Raw genomic sequence first — 17,253 nt, 5'->3', positions numbered from 1 at the left:
GAACATAGATGTAAAAATCCTTAACAAAAATATTAGCAAACCAAATTCAGCATACTATAAAAAAATCACATACCATGATAAAGTGGGATTTATTCCTAAGGTACAAGGCTGGTTTAATATCTCTAAATCAATTAACATGATACACAACATAATCAAATGAAAGACAAAAATCATATGATCTTATCAATAGATGTGGAAAAAGCATTTGACAAAATCCAGCATCTAATTATGATAAAAACTCTCAGTGAAGTGGGGCTAGAGGGAACAGACCTCAACATAATAAAGGCCGTATATGACAGACCCATAGTTAACATCATAATCAATGGTAAAAAGCTGAAAACTTTTTCTTTAAGATCAAGAAAAAGACAAAGATATCACTTTCACCACTTTTATCCAACATAATACTGGAAGTCCTACCCATAGCAATCATATAAGAAAAATAAATAAAAGCCACCTAAATTAGAAAGGAAGAAGTAAAACTCTCATTATTTGCAGATGATATGATACTGTATAGAGAATACACAAAAATAAAACTGTTAGAACTAATAAATGAATTCAGTAAAGTTTCAGGATACAAATTTTTCATAAATCAGTTGTATTTTTTATTCACCAATAATGAACTATCAGAAAGAGAAATTAAGAAAACAATCCTGTTTACAACTGCATCAAAAAACACCAAGGAATAAATTTAACCAGGGAGTTAAGTGACCTATTCTTAGAAAACTAGAACACGTTGAAGAAAGAAATTGAAGAAGATACAAATAAATGGAAGGATATACGATGCTCATGGGTAGGAAGAATTAACACCATTAAAATATCCATACTACCCAAATCAATCTATAGATTCAGTACAATCCCTATGAAAATATCAATGGCATTTTTCACAGAACAAAAACAAATAATCCTAAAAATTGTATGGAACCACAAAAGACCCCAGAGAGCCCTAGAAATCTTGAGAAAGAATAAAGTTAGAGGTATCATGCTATCAAACTATACTACAAGCCTATAGTAATTAAAACAGCATGGTACTGGCATAAACACAGACATACACTACAATAAAACAGAATATAGAGCCCAGAAATAAACCCACACCTATATGGTTATTTAATCCATGACAAAGAAGGCAAGAATACACAATGGTATAAAGACAGTCTCTTCAATGAATGGTGGTGGGAAAACTGGGCAGATACATGCAAAAGAATGAAACTGGATCACTTTCTTAAACCATAAACAAGAATAAACTCAAATGTATTAATGACCTAAATGTAAGACCCAAAACCATAAAACTTCTAGAAGAAAACATAGGCAAAAAACTCTTTGACATAGCTATATTTTTGGATATGTCTCCTCAGGCAAGGAACACAAAAGAAAAAATAAACACATAGTGCTACATCAAACTATAAAGTTTTTGCACTGTGAAGGAAACCGTGAACAGAATGAAAAGACAACTTACTGAATGGGAGAATGATATTCGCCAATGATAAAGAGTTAATATGCAAAATATGTAAGAAATACATGCAGTCCCAGTGCCTCCCTCCCCATCCTCTCTGTTCCCCCACCATGTCCCCCTGCACATCCACCACCCACATCCCAGCCATTGAGAGGCTGCTGCTTGAGGAGATCCCCAATGTGCTGAGTATCTGTACAACCATCCAAGAGTTGGGGCCTAGCTACCAGTTGAGGCCAAAAGGGGTAGGTCGGTATGACAGAAACACTGGAGTTCAATGACATCTATCAGGAGGTGAAAGGCTCCATGAATGATGGTTGGCTGAGGTTGAGCCACCAGGGCATCATCTTTAAGAACAGTAAGATAGCAGAATGAACAACATCCAGACAGGGGAGTGGACAGAAGATATTTGGTGCTGCCTAGGTTTGGGCTGTGGATTTGCACCACTCACAAAGAATGACCATATCCACAAGTACAGCAGCTTCTAAGAATCGGAGTTTAAGAAACTCTGATATTTTCAAAACTCACTATCTCCTTGAGCTAATAGAAAAGGATTTATGTGTAAAGGGCTGAAACTGGGGAATAGTGAAGTTTGGTGGGCAGCTGCTTTCCTTTGACATTTGACATCAACCCGTCTTCAAGATACCCCTTAGCAACATATCCCAGTTCACCACAGGCAAAAATGATGTGTCACTGGAGTTGCACCGGAACAATGACACAGAGGCCTCTCTCACAGAGGTGTGCTGCTGCATGTCTCCCTCCCAGGAAGATGACATGGACCCCACTGAGGCCTTTGCCCAGAATGTCCTGTCTAAGGTGGATGTGATCCAGGCCACTGGAGACGCCATCTGTATCTTCCAGGAGCTGCAGCGTCTGACTCCCCAAGGCTAATACAACATTCGTATCTACCCCACCTTTCTGCACCTGCACAGCAAGACCTTTAACTAGAACATACCCTACTACACCATGGTGCTGCATCTTTTTTTGCTGACCCACAAGGACCAGCACCAGCTGTGCTTTGTGATCAGCCTGGATCTCCCCAACATGCAGGGCCAGACCCATTACTAAGTCCTGATCCTCCTCTTCTCCAAAGATAAGGACATCTCCTTGACTTTCAACATGAATGAGAAAGAGGTAAAGAAGTACTATGAGGGGCAACTCACCAAGAACATGTCAGGATCCCTCTATGATATGGTCAGCCCGGCCAAGAAAGTGCTGATGAACTGCAAGACCACAGTCCTAGGCAACTTTCAAGGGCACTCTGGGGCCCAGTGCATCACCTGCTCCTACAAGGCAAGCTCGGGACTGCTGTGCCCACTGGAGCAGGGCTTCATCTATGTCCACAAGCCACCCATGCATATCCGCTTCAGCATCCACTTCGTCAACTTTGCCTATGACATTGCCACCACACATTCCTTTGACTTGGAAATTGAGACCAAGCAGGGCAGTCAGTATACCTTCAGTAGCACTGAGAGATCGGAGTGTGGGAAGCTGTTTCATTTTTCTCAATGCAGAAAACTTATCATCAAAAACCACAGATTGAAAGATGGCATGAACCCAAACTATGAGATATATGCTGACTCTAATGAAGATCAGCATGATGCCTATTTGGAACAGGTGAAGGAGGAGGTCAAGATCCAGGAAAAGAATGCCAAGGGCAGCAACAATGACTTAAGAGAAGAAAGCAATGAGCCATTCAACCCAGGTGAAGAGGAGGAAATGTAGCAGAGGAGTTTGACAGTAAGGCCCCTGCCAGCTCCTCCAGTAATGAGGGTAACAGTGACCGAGATGAGAAGAAATGAAAACAGTTTAAAAAGGCCAAGATGGCCAAGGATCGCAAGAGCCGCAAGAAGCGTATAGAGGTAAAGAAAGGCAAAGATCCCAACGCCCCGAAGAGGTCCATGCCTGCCTACATGCTGTGGCTCAATGCCAGCAGAGAAAAGATCAAGTCAGACAATCCTGGCATTAGTATCATGGATCTTTCCAAGAAGGCAGGTGAGATCTGGAAGGGAATGTCCAAAGAGAAGAAAAAGAAATGGGATCGCAAGGCAGAGGATGCCAGGGGGGAATATGAAAAAGCCATGAAAAAATATGAAAGGGGCCAGGGTGAGTATTCTAAGAGGGAAAAGTCAAAAAGAAAAGTAAAGGTAAAGATAGAAAAAAAAGTCAACACCTGCTAGGGGCTCATCATCTAAGTTGTTGTCAAGGAAGCTAAGTGAGGGCTTCCAGAGCAAAAAGTTTGTGTCCAGTGATAAGATCTCTTCAGAGGGTAGGAGATATAGGGATATAGCTCCTCCTTGTCCTGTTCAAGTTGCTGCAGCAGGGGGCAGGTGAGGTCAGGCCTGTAGTTCCTAACTGGGGCCTATTTCTACTTTTATTTTGTATTTAAGGTCTGTGAAAATCAAAATTTTAATAAAGGGAACTGACTCTGTAAAAAACAAACAAACAAAAAGAAACACATACAACATAACACCACAAAAACCAACAATCTGATTAAAAAATGAGCAAAGGACTCGAATAGACATTTGTTCCAAGAGGACAGACAGATGGTCAATAGACATATGCAAAGATGAGAAACATCACTAATCGTCAGGAAGATGCAAATTAAAACCACAATGAGATATCACCTCATACCTATCAGAATTACTATCTGGCTATCATCAACAAATTAACAAAAAGTGTTAGCAAGGATGTTGAGAAAAGGGAACCCTCATACACTGTTGGAATTATAAATTGGTGCAGCCACTGTAGAAAACAGTTTGGAAGTTCCTCAAAAAATTAAAAATAGACCTACCATATGACCTAGCAATTCCCCTTCTGGGCATTTATCTGAAGAAATCCAAACAACTAAATTGAAAAGATATATGCACCTCAATGTTCATTGCAGCAACAGCCAAGATATGGAAGCAACCTAAGTGCCCATCAATAGATGAATGGATAAGAAAGTTGTGGTACATGTGTACAATGGAATATTTCTCAGCCATAAAAAAGAATGAAATCTTGCTCTTTGTGACAACATGGATGGACCTAGAGGATATTATGCTAAGTGAAATAAGTCATACAGGAAAAGACAAATACCATATGATTTCACTTATATGTGGAATCTAAAAAACAAAATAATCTAAAAAGCAAACCAATTGATGTTTCTCAGATGGGAGGGAGTTTTGGGGGATAAGTGAAAAAACACAAAGGGATTAAGATGTAAAAATTGCCAGTTATAAAAACAGTCACAGGAATGTAAAGTATTGCATAGAGAATATAGTCAATAATATTATATACTGTAATAAGTATGTATAGTGTCAGATGGCTACTAGACTTATTGGGTGATAACTTTGTAAGATATATAAATGTATAATCTGTTGTACATCTGAAACTAATATGTCAACTATAATTGAAAAATTAAATTAAATTTAAAAATAAATAAAGTAACTAAGGTTTGTTTTTTGTTTCTGCAACTGTTCTATAGTTAGTCTTACAGTTACTTTTGAATTCTTTATTGTTACTTTGATTAACTAGGTAACTATTTTTTCATAGTGACCTGTGACCCTATAAAATCAAGTTAACATGCATCTTGCCAATCCCAAATCAAATCCTAAATAAAATCTTGACCTTAAACTGATTTCCCAGAGGGTCCTTGGAAAATCTCAAAGGATTTGTTCTTTTACCTTTTGTAAAAGAGAGATATCAAAAATTAGATATGTTGAATTGCATGAAAAGCACTGTCAAATAAGAAGAGATGTTTAATTTTCTCTAGGTTATACTTGCATTGATAAATGTTATTAATATAAGTATTTCATGAATTACATAAACTTCCTAGAAATTTGTCAGTGTCCTTGCTATACATATGTCCTGGTACTGCTTTGCTGTATGTAATATGAGACAATAACAATACAATGTTATCAACATTCCAGTTGTTATTTTAGAATATAGTATGCCACAGAAGCAACCAAATTTCCTTGTTCATTGTGTTATTTTTATAATGAACTCTCCTAAGATCTTTAGCCATAGCCATTCAAGTCTTTTACCATCAACAGATAATTATTGGGTTACTCTGATGCTTTCCTGAAAGCTCTTGCAATCAGCTACAAGCCAGAATATTTGTTTTCAGCAAAAGGAACTATCTCAAAGACCCATAGAAAAGGGATTATACCAGGTACTCTAGAGCAGGGGTCTCTGACCCCTGGGGCCACAGACTGGTACCAGTAGCAGCCTATTAGGAACCAGGCCACACAGCAGGAGGTGGGCAGCTGGCAAGCAGCGAAGCTTCATCTGTATTTGCAGCTGCTCCCCAGTGCTAGCATCACTGCCTCAGCTCCACCTCAAATCATCAAGCATTAGATTCTCATAAGAACACGGGTCCCTCGTGCCAAAATGGTTGGGGACCACTGCTCTAGAGTATGTGTTTCTGGTGGCATTGTTTAAATAACTGAGATCATACCACTGGACTGAATAAGGATTTACAAAACTCTAGTGAGAAAGATGATGGGTTCATGAAACTGCTAACCCAAATCAAGCATAACAAGAATTAATTATATGGTAGTAAATGAACTAATAAAGGATAATTATGTCTTCTGTTTAAAATATTGCTCCTGGATTTAAGAAACCACTTTCTTTTTTCTCTTAAGCTATTTTTAATTTAGAACAGTTTAGTAGATTACACTTTTGTTAATATAAATGAAATATTTATCTTTTTCTGCTCTGATCCTTCCAATTTCAAAAACTCCTATTGAGTATTCAGTCTCCTTTTCATGGCAATATAGTTATTTTGATAAGTTCAATAAGAATTTGTCCTTCCTGTAATAGCACATAATTGGAAACACTGGTTACATGACAAAGGCTTTGATTGGAATGTCACATATTTGAGAATGATGTGCATAGAATCAAATATGTCTAGATAGTCTTAAGGAAATAAGTTTGATATTAAGGAGCTAATGCTTACAAAGCCATCGTGGATGTCTGGTGCCTGGCTTCCAGGGTTCCCAGCATTATAGGTCAGTAAGGAATGATATTTTGGGACCTCAAGAAAAGAATTCACCCAAATCTATGACTGCTGCAAGTGAAATCTGGTAGTGAGTTCTTGTCTTGACATCCAAGCCTCAAGAAACTTTTAAAAGTCCAATTTAAGCTTCCCTATAAAATTCCAACAAAGGAGTCTCTCTGCTCTTCCCTGATTGACTGACGACTGCATTTTCTTCTACAGAGCCAGTGGCATTCCTGAGACACAATGGTGGGGGTCAGAGAAAACCAATTTGGCCACATTGGGCACCAGGGTCTCTAGGGCTCCTTTTAATTCTGATGCAGTGGATACTTTCACCATCAATGACCCCTTTATTAACCTCAACTACATAGTCTATGTGTTCCAGTATGATTCCATCCATGGCAAGTTCAATGAAACAATCATTAAAAATGCAATAGAACCTTCCATATTTTCCCATTGAAGCCCTAACACCCCCCTTCTTCTGTTAAATTGGTATATACACCTTTACCTCTGGCTACTCAATAAATTATCACTACAGCATACTTCTGAATGTGTAATAAACTTTTCTCCTGCTAATCTATTGTCAAGTAATTTGCAGAACCCTGTCCACTCAGACCTGAGTTAGGAGAGAAAAAGTTTACAAGAAAAAAATGAAAATCAATTAATCAAGCAACTAGAATAGGAAGAACAAAACAAAGCTGAAAAAATTAAGAGAAAGGAGGTCACAGGAATAAAAGCAGATATTAATAAATTCAAAAATAAATAAACCCACACCTGATAGATAAATCTAAGAGCTAGCTCCTTGAAAAGAACAAACAAAAGAATTTTTTTTTTCAAGAGACAACTTTAGGGAGAAGAAAGAAATATAATCAGCTTTAAAAAAGAAGAAATTACAGGTAAAGCTCCCTAAAATATCATTCTTTACTCGCCTATAATGCTGGGAACCCTGGAAGCCAAGCACCAGGCACCAGACTTGGAAACTGGGTCCATGCAGTTCTCAAGCATCCCAGTTACAGGAGGCAGGACAGCCCACCTGGATGGAGTCTATTTTGGTTACAAGGAGAATCAAGAACCATTTCCCTGAAATAGACCACATAGCAGCAAAAAGCCAGATCAGATATAGAAGGACTGACTAAGACACCAACAGCATCATTTGCTCAGCAGCATAAAGTGGTGGAATGCTAGGCAGAGCAAAACTGAAACTCCAAGAGGGGATTAAAACAGGATCAGCAATTCGAAGTCACTAATTCCAAGTGAGAACCAGGATAGAGACAATATACAGGGAATAAAAAATTACTATATATCTCTGAAGAGACCGGGATAAGCCAAAATAATTTTAATTTTTTACCTGCAACAGTCATTTTAGTCAAGTGATTGACGTGACACACATCATCAGTAATGGATCAGATTGAAAAGTACCACCAGACAAGACACAATAAGAACCCAGTCCCTTCTATGATAGTCCTGTCAAATGTGCAAAACGTGAATCTCATCATGAGGAAGCACTGGACACAGATTAAAATACATTCTACAAAATTATGAGTCTATAATCTTCAAAAGTATTTAGTTCATAATAGTCAAGGAAAGACTGAGGAATTATTCCAAAATGATAGATAATATTACTAAATGCAGTTTGTAATTCTGGACAGGATCTTTCTGCTATGAGGGATATTACTGGGACAAACAGAGATTGTGGATTAGATGGTAGTAACATACTCAAGTTAATTCCTTGATGGATGCTTGGGATTATAAAAGAGAATGTCCCTCTGTAGGAAACACTAAAGTATTCCTAGGTGACTCAGCATCATGTCAGCAACTTATTTTCAAATAGTTCAGGAAGAAAAAAGGATCTGCAACTTTTCTAAATTAAAGATTGTTTTCACATTTTAAAAAATAGAGGAAATAAAAGCATTGCCTTAGTGCCATTTCTGTGACTCGGTCAATTTTGTCATTTTAAATAGTTACCTGCCAGTACTAGTCATAGTATGTTTCTTAGATAGTTTTACTCATATTTCAATTCATTTTACATTGATTTATTCACATAAAATTACATCGTAATCATTTCTCCTACTTGTAATCTTTTTAAAGACCACTGCATATCTGTCCGGTAGATAGTCACAAGTTCAGCCATATTCTTATGGGAGATTTTAGGTTTTTCAATTTGTTTATTTATTTGGATATTTCTTGTTTGTTCATTTTTAAGCTTATAATAAAGCTTAGAGAATAGTCTTGAATATGTATCTTTTTACAGATTTAAGATTATTTCCTCAGACTTGCTACAGTTGAGGTAAAAAAAAAAAGTGAACATTTAATGGGTTCTGATAACCATTTGTAAATTGTATTACAGAGTTTTTATCAGTCAACCATCATAGCTGTCAGAAACTCTGAGTGCTAGTTAGAAAGTTCTATGCCCAGAACTAAGTATTATTAAAACACATATTTAAAACTTAGTAGGCAAAAAAGGGAAGAAAAAGATTTTGAGTTGTTTCAGTTTTAGGGAAACATTTTCCCATACTTGTTATAAATAAGATGTATTTTTGTATAGTTTTGTGGTTTGTTATACTTTTCTCTTCTCTAAAATATTTCATATAGATTGAAATCAACACTCACTAAAAAAGATATGGAGTTGGACATATGATATATTCAACTATATATATATGTATATACATGTGTGTATGTGTATATGTATATATGTGTCTATATATATGTGCATGTGTGTGTATATATATATATATATTATAGTTGAAATAACTTTCTAGGCCCAAGATGGAGCTGCTCCAGCTTAGGGTGCCATGTCAGTAAATTGAAACTTAGATCTAACTTTCATGTCCCTTTTAAATGCTCCATTTGACCAGAAATGTAGTATATCCAGTCAGCCAATTCTCAAATGCCAAACCAACTTTGGCACTTCTCACTCCAAACAAGGTTGACTATGTGGACCCAGGCAATCAGGTATTTTCTATTTTTCTCTCCCTTGTTCTTTATTCTTTATCCTATAAAAGCTTCCCACTTTCTGCTACATTTTGCAGTTCTTCAAAAGGAGAGGATCCACTTCATGAAGTGTTAGATCATATTTGTTATATCATCTAGACTGTCTTCTTTAACCATTTTTAACAGTAGGTATGTATGTATGTATGTGTGTAGGTATATATACATATACATACTATATGCTAATTTTCTTTAATCTTCTTATATTAAATGATGCTTTGTGATAAAAATATGATTTCCTAAAGTTGATTCAAAAAAAATTAGAAAATCTTAATACACCAATAACCTTGAGGGGAAATGGGATGTCGACACAGATGAAAATCAAGACCTGCTTCCAGGTCTTTCATTAAGCTAGCCTATACATTCTTGGAACTGTGAAAACACCAAAAGCCAGAGCAATCAGCAGTGGAGAAAAGACTTGCAACCCAGTAGCAAAATGACTGGCTTCATGTTGGGTTTAGAATTAATACATGTTCCTTTGTTTGTTGCCATGTGTAAAGATTGATTTTTAGTAATTGCTTCCTTAGCTGCTTTGCTCAGATTAAATTTGGTCCATGATATTTTAGGTCTCACAAATCTGTGTAAACAGACACAGAACTCACAGTGACACCAGTGCAATGGGTGCAACCCACCAACAAATTTAATCAGGGGGAATTCAGAGTATTCACTTGCAAGCAATTGATTTTCAAGAGAAAAGTCAGCAGGATCAAACAGCCTGTTGGGATGAAAATCCCCTGAATCACTGCTATCACTGTGTTTTCTAGTAACTAACTCCTGACTCCATATAGTGTAATAGCCAAATTACTATAATTACCCTGCAACACAAGTGGCATATCAACATTATTTTAAACATGGATTTTTTTTTGTATAATCTTTCATTATTTTCATTTTAGCCTCCCACTTGGAAATAGAAAACAACAACAAATTGTGATCTACCTCAAAAAAGGAGAAAGGTCACCAAAGAGAACAAATAAAAGGGCTATTTACATGTGAATATACTAAGAGAGAGAGAGATGTGTTTTACAGTCAAATACACTTGAAATTCATTAAATGCCTTCTCCCCTGCTTCATAAATATGAGCAAAAGAGACATCACCTACTGAGAAAATAATACCAGTACATAATGATCATAACGAATATAAATAAAGCCACTTTTCTTTCAAAGACCTCAAGGCCATATATAAAAAATGCACTTGTATTTCTACCATTGTGAAATGAATCTGACTGATGGCGATCACAGCTGAGTCAAAACATAACTCGTTGCCAGTGCTGAAGAGTACAAATGTGCTTCCTAGTCATCCTGCTCTCAGCAAAATAACAGATTCTTAAATGGGTGCATCATTTGGTGCTTCTGTTTTTAAAGGTATTTGAAAGGGCTTAGAAACCAGTATTTGAATGAAGATGAAAAAATCAGCAACAGATTTTGTTAAGTAATCAAAAGGCTCATCAATACAGCTTTTGGGGCAATGACCCCGACAACAAGACTAGGTTTCAAGTCCTGATCATCTCCTTCCTGGTATGTTACTGGCCCAAGGGTTCTATGCTGAGAACCCCTGCAAGAGTTTATACTGTCAGCCTTGGCGAGAATTGCCTCAGCCTGAGTATAGATCTGATATTACTTGTTTGGTCAACATCTCTAGCAAAGTATTAGTTAATTCTAGTAAACCATAGTTGACAAGAGCAGCTGCAGTTTTGGAAGAAGGAAATTTTTTACCTTCAAGCACTAAAAAGACATTTTTTTAGTCGTTAGAAAAAAAAGCACAAAATTCAAATTATAACAAATATGAGTTAGTATATCAGGCTTTATATGAGCATTAAGTAGAGTGGACTTTGTTACCACAGTCTGCATTACTGCCCAATCCTTGCGGCCTTGGCCACAGCCTCCAGAAAACCGTTGACACAGGACCCTAGGTGTTAAGGGCCGAATTGTGTCCCCACAAAATTCATATGTTTAAGTTCCAACCCCAAGTACCTCAGAATGTGACTATATTTAGAGATAAAGCCTTTGAGAAGATAATTAAAGTAAAATGAGGTCATATGGGTGGACGCTAATCCAATATGACTGGTATCCTTGTAAGAGGAGGAAATTAGGACAAACATAGGGAAAGAGGGAAGACCACATGAAGACACAGGGAGAAAAGAGCCATCTACATGCCAAGGAGAAAGGCTTCAGAAAAAAACCATCCTTGCCAACACCCTGATCTCGGACTTCTGGCCTCCAGAACTATAAGAAAATAATTTTTTTGTTTAAGTTCCCCAGTTTGTGGTACTCTAGTATAACAGCCCAAACAAACTAATAGAGTCCTAGTGCATTACTAGTTAAATAAATACAGAATGTACGGGGTGTTAAAATAGATGTTCTAAGATACATAATGGAAATATTTTGGCAGAAATACTGCTATTCTCTGTAGACGAGTGTTTCATCCACATTTGGAATCTATGTTAAAAGAAGAGTAAAGTGAAATAGAAGGCAACCAGGCATATAAAACAGAATCTCTGGGAGAGAGGCTAAAAGACCTAGGACTATTTGATGTACAATTAATAAGACATTATTTAGTCATTGTTTCTTAGCTCTGGCTTATGGAGAGTGGTTCCAGATGTCTCCTCCCTCTACAGAGGAGAGAATCTGTGGTAAGAAGCAAATATAAGTTCAATGAAAAGAAATTTAAATAAGAAAAATTTTCTGACAATAAGAGTGATTTTTAAATTTAAAAGGCAACATTGTCATTTTATATGAAGATGTTATAAAAATAATATTTTGAAGGACCTTTTAAACATATAGTAAGCAACACTTTTCCTGGGTGGGTTGGCTATAAGGAGCTAATTGGTTATTCTTTTGAAAGCCCACAATTCTGTTATATTAAATTATATTTCTCTCTACCAATGGCACATCAAGTTTCACAGAGATTTTCTATGGTAGGCCCTGGGTATTTAATAAGATTCACAGATCTGAACCTTGAAGGCCTCATTTAAAACAGACTCCAGCTCCCCAGGTCACACAAACCCACATGACAAACAAAAGTTGTTTTTTTTTAACTAGTAAATGTGGCAATGCCAATACAGCTGTGGAAACACAGGCTGTGCCCTATTTTGCCTTATGCATCATCAAGAAAATTGCCAGCTCAATTTTGATTCCAAAGTCTTTATTGTGATGATGCAGTGAACAAAAGACACAGCTTGATTTGCAAAGCTGGGCAAGGCCAGCACTGGGGCCAGTTGGCAAAAAATATATTGTTTTGAGCCATGGTATTGTCATTTAAGGAATATATTCATAAATTGCCAGGTATATGGACTATCCTGATGAATGTTCACTGTTTTCAGAGACTCTTAGCATTTAAGATCCTAGATCTCATTTAGTACAATCTCCTGCACAAGCAGAAAGCCCTCTCTTCAGCATCTATGTTTCTTTATGAATTCTTCCAACATTCGGGGAACTTGCTAAGTCTAAACTAGGTATTCCACTAAATAAAAAGATAAACTTCTATTAGATTTTCTTTACACTGGGGTAAAATCTGCAGCCTTAGATGTTTTACTCACTGGTCCCAGTTTAGTCTCAAGATTTAGTAATTAAAGACCAAAATTTACAAGTGTGTGATAGGTTATATATGCAAAATGGGTGGTTAAAAAATAAAAACACATACAAATTATTCAAGTAAAATGCATATTGAATATGCATAAACTTTTTAGATTCAATGGAAATTTCTGATATGGCTGATATGAAGAAGGGCAGCAGGCTGATCATAATGTGTATAAATAGCTAAAAAAAGAGAGCAACTACATTAGCTTAAGAATGTTGAGCTGTGACATTATTCTACATGGAAGGATTGAGGTTGGTTTGAAATTCCAAGTTTCACAGCTTGTGGGAAAAGACCAAATCCTGAGTCAAAGATTTGAGAACAGTTTATTTGGGAGGTGATTCTAGGAAACACCAGTAGAGTGAAAAGGAAGAGAGAAAGGGAAGAGAGCAACTAGTAAAATATGTATTATACAGATTACCACTGTAGACCTCTGAAATGGAATTCCAAAGAGGAACTCTAGGAAACAGTACAAAACTCATGTCTCACAGTTATCCCACTGAGGGGTAAGGGAGCTGGGGTATTTATACCCTGACTCCCATCAGTTGTGTATAAATAAATGTTCCACAGCTGGTAGGAAAAAAACTAGACCAGTAGTGTCTTGGTGTGGGCTCTCACAGAAGCAGACCTAGAGTCAAGAACTGGAGTACAACCATTTATTTGGCAGTCGATAGATAAAGTAGTTCTATGGAAGCAATGACATGAGACAGAGAAGCAGAGGCTGCTCCAGGAGTGTTAACTTCCTGGTACTTCCAGCCTGCCTCTGGCACAGGGCAGAGTGGCTGTCCTTAGTTCTGGTAAACCCCGCAGATACAGAGGTAAAGATTCCAGCAGATGGAATCTGTCCAGGGCACACACACAAAATAGTCTGAGGGATATGGGTGGGTTATTAACAGCCCATTAAAGGGATAACTTAAAAAACTTATTGAAGTGAAAAAAATTGATCACGTATCTAGTGTAGGTTCTAGAACCCTTACTGAAGTTTCCAGTCAAGCCGTCCAAGATAAAAAGTCACTTTGCCAAGCAGAAAGGGTTAGGTCTGGGTTCTAGATGAGCTTTAACACCTTGCAAGAGCTGTTTTTAAAAAAAAAATGGGCAGGTTTTAAAAAAAATGGCAATGTCATCTGTCCTAGCTCTCCTACATTAAATTATGAGAAAAATGAGATTATACAGATGAAAATCCTTTGAAAAGTAAAAAGCACTAAACAAAATACAAAGTATAAGGCACAATGATGTGTATCCATCTGAAACAAGAATTTTAGTTCATATTTTGGAGAAATTATATTTCCTTTAACTTGAGACTTTAATCAGTAAAATATGAACAGTAGATCATAGCACATTTAGAATTTTCTTTGGAGTCTCATTCTTTGTTGTTGATAGGAAGATGGCAGCAAAATGTGTTGATGACTCTTTTCTAAATATAATGAGCTGTTTATTATTTGTGACTCTCTATCCCTGAGTTATTTGGAAGTCTATGATAGTGCTCCCTGGTGAAATTTTCATAATCATCTTTATATCAGCGAACATAAACCTGGCTTTTCAAAAATAAACAAGGCACAGAAGATAACAAAAGTTTTCCTATTTCCTTTACTTACCACCCTATGTTAGAACAACTAATTTTAGAAAAATATTAAAGGTGGTAGAGAAAAGTAGGACTTTCAGTTTACAAATCTCTGTGGGCTTTCGCTAGTCAGAGGTATACTAGATTATGAGTGTTTTTAAGTCTGGGGTTCAGCCTAAGTTTTAAATTTTGTTTTCCCTATAAAGTTTCTAAAATAGGAATTTTCCATTCATTCTATATATGGAACATCAGCAGCCTCAGAGCCACTCAGGAACACACTAGAAAAGACTATCTCTTTTTGATTTGTTTTTTTGTTTTGTTTTGTTTTGTTCCCGTCTTTATTGAAATGTAATAGACAATTAGTTGCTCGCATTTACATTGTACAATTAAATGAGGTTTTTTTTTTCAATTATAGTTGGCATACAATAATACACCAGTTTCAGTTGTACAGCACGGTAATCAGAGATCTACATAACTCACAAAGTGATCACCCCACTAAATCTAGTACTCCTCTTCCCCCTTACATATCTATTACAACATCGTTAACTATTTTCCTTATGCTACACTCTACATGTCCATGTTTATTCTGCAACTATCCATTTGTACTTCTTAATCCATTTGCCTTTTTTCAGCATCCCCCACAACACCCCTTCTATCTAGCAGCCCTCAAAATATTCTCTGTATATATGAGTTTATTTCCACTTTTGTTGTTGTTGTTCATTTTGTTCTTTAGATTCTTCATATACATGAAATCGTGTGATACTTATCTCTCTCTATCTGACCCATTTCATTCAGCGCAATACCCTCTAGGTCTATCAAGGCAATATCTTTTTCTATCTCTTTCCTTTTAGTCTGTATGTATCTTTTAATCTGAAGTGAGTCTCTTGTAGGCAGCATATGTAGGGATCTTGTTTTATCCATTCAGCCACTCTATGTTTTGATTGGAGTACTTAATTATTTTCTATTTGAGGTACTTGTTGATAGGAATGTAGTTATTACCATCCTTTATTCCTGTTTTTGATACATGTTTTTTCTTCTTAAAGAAGTCAAACATTTCCTGTAATACTAGTTGGTGTTGATATTTTTTTACTTATTTTTGTCTTTACTTATTTTTGTCTGAGATCAACTTCTTTTTAATTACAACAGTCACAGGGCCGGGGCGGGGTGGGGGGGGCAGGTGGAGGCAACTTAAAATTTTAGGACCTACTCTGTGCTTGGCATTGAGCTAAGCACATTATAAAGATTCTACCATTTAATCTTCCCAACAACTCATTGCATTACATACTATTTTTATCTCCATTTTATACATGAGAAAATTGAGCCATAAAACTTATTTAATGCAACTTTCAATACGAATTTATGCACTTGAAAATGACCATGATAACTTATGGTTCGGGATTGTCTCTTGCTGCAAAGTTCCTCCACAGCACTCCAACATCTTTTGGCTGAGAAGCATAGGTGAGCCAGCCTTCACTATTAAAAAATAATGACCTCAAATCTCTTTTAGGAAAAGTGTTACTAGTACAAAAGGAAAACACCTCTCCTTCTATGGCTCTGCAAATGTTCTGTAATGAGTGACCATTCAGACGAGCTCTGTACATCCATGCTCTTGGTTTCCCATCCAGAGGATAACGACATTTGCCCTTCTTTAGATTAACAAGAAATTTGCCACCACCCAGTATGTTCCCCTTTCTATTTTCGGACAATCTTGACATATATAATCTTTCAGACATGAGATAGTAGATCAATTAAAAATGTCCTGATTTTACACTGGGAAGACTCAAGTAGATTAAAGGCTAATCATAAAGTAATAACAACCACTCACAATGATGACCGACATCCATTAAGTACTAGAGGAAAGCCCCTGACATGGGTAATCTCAGTGAAACTTCACAACTCTCCTACGTGGGAGATATTACTATTATTTCTGTTTTACAAATGAGGAAACCCAGTTCTAGTGTCCATCAAAATGCGTGGCACATACAACATACTTTAAAAAATGTTCAATGAATGACAATCCTAGAAGTGGCTATGAAACATAGGGAAGCTGCCAGAGAGTTCTCAAGGGAAAACTCTTCGATAGGTTTAGATAAGTAAATTAACATACCTTGCCTGCATCTGTCTGATTTAAGAACTGAAGCATTTAATAGCCAAGATACCCAGAGATGCAATAAGACCTCATTAAAGTAAATATCAAATAAATACCCAAATTTGGGATTACCTAATTTCACTTGGTGAAAATCCTGATACGATGATTTAAAATCAATTTTGTTATTTCATCTGGTTACAAATAAGTTAAGCAAGTTAAAAATGACTACTGGCAATAGACCTGTACTACATCATAATTTGTCAAAGACATAAACGCAGAAGCACTAACTTTTGGGATTAAAACACAAAGGCATACAGAACATCTTGAGTTGTTGACTTAGAAAATTCACTTATTATAATTTTTCTTGTGTGTGTGTGTGTGTTGTGTAAAATCCTGAAATACTACCAATTATTTCACAATGAAGGCAGACATTCTCCATTTAGAAAACCTTAAGCTGCAAGGTCATTATGTCTAACCAAACCTGTGTACTTATGACTACATGTGCTCATAGATATGTACACAAGGATTTGATTAAATGATGGGAAGTACATCTTAAATGGGAATTTGAGGAGATATAAAGTGAACTATTTTATCCAATCTCTTAGTAAAAAAAGCA

General features: G+C 36.5%; 1 protein-coding gene across 9 annotated transcripts in view; it reads right to left on the bottom strand.

Moving 5' to 3' along the window:
* Positions 1 to 17,253, bottom strand: part of CFAP61 (cilia and flagella associated protein 61) — a 296,212-nt gene that overhangs the window by 218,341 nt on the left and 60,618 nt on the right. The gene's annotated exons all lie outside the window — the stretch shown is intronic.

This window comes from Pteropus vampyrus, unplaced genomic scaffold, assembly GCF_000151845.1.
Source record: "Pteropus vampyrus isolate Shadow unplaced genomic scaffold, Pvam_2.0 Scaffold7, whole genome shotgun sequence".
Classification (NCBI taxonomy): Eukaryota; Metazoa; Chordata; class Mammalia; order Chiroptera; family Pteropodidae; genus Pteropus; species Pteropus vampyrus.
Note: the sequence above shows the minus strand (reverse complement) of the source record. Positions and strands in the feature narration are given on the sequence as shown.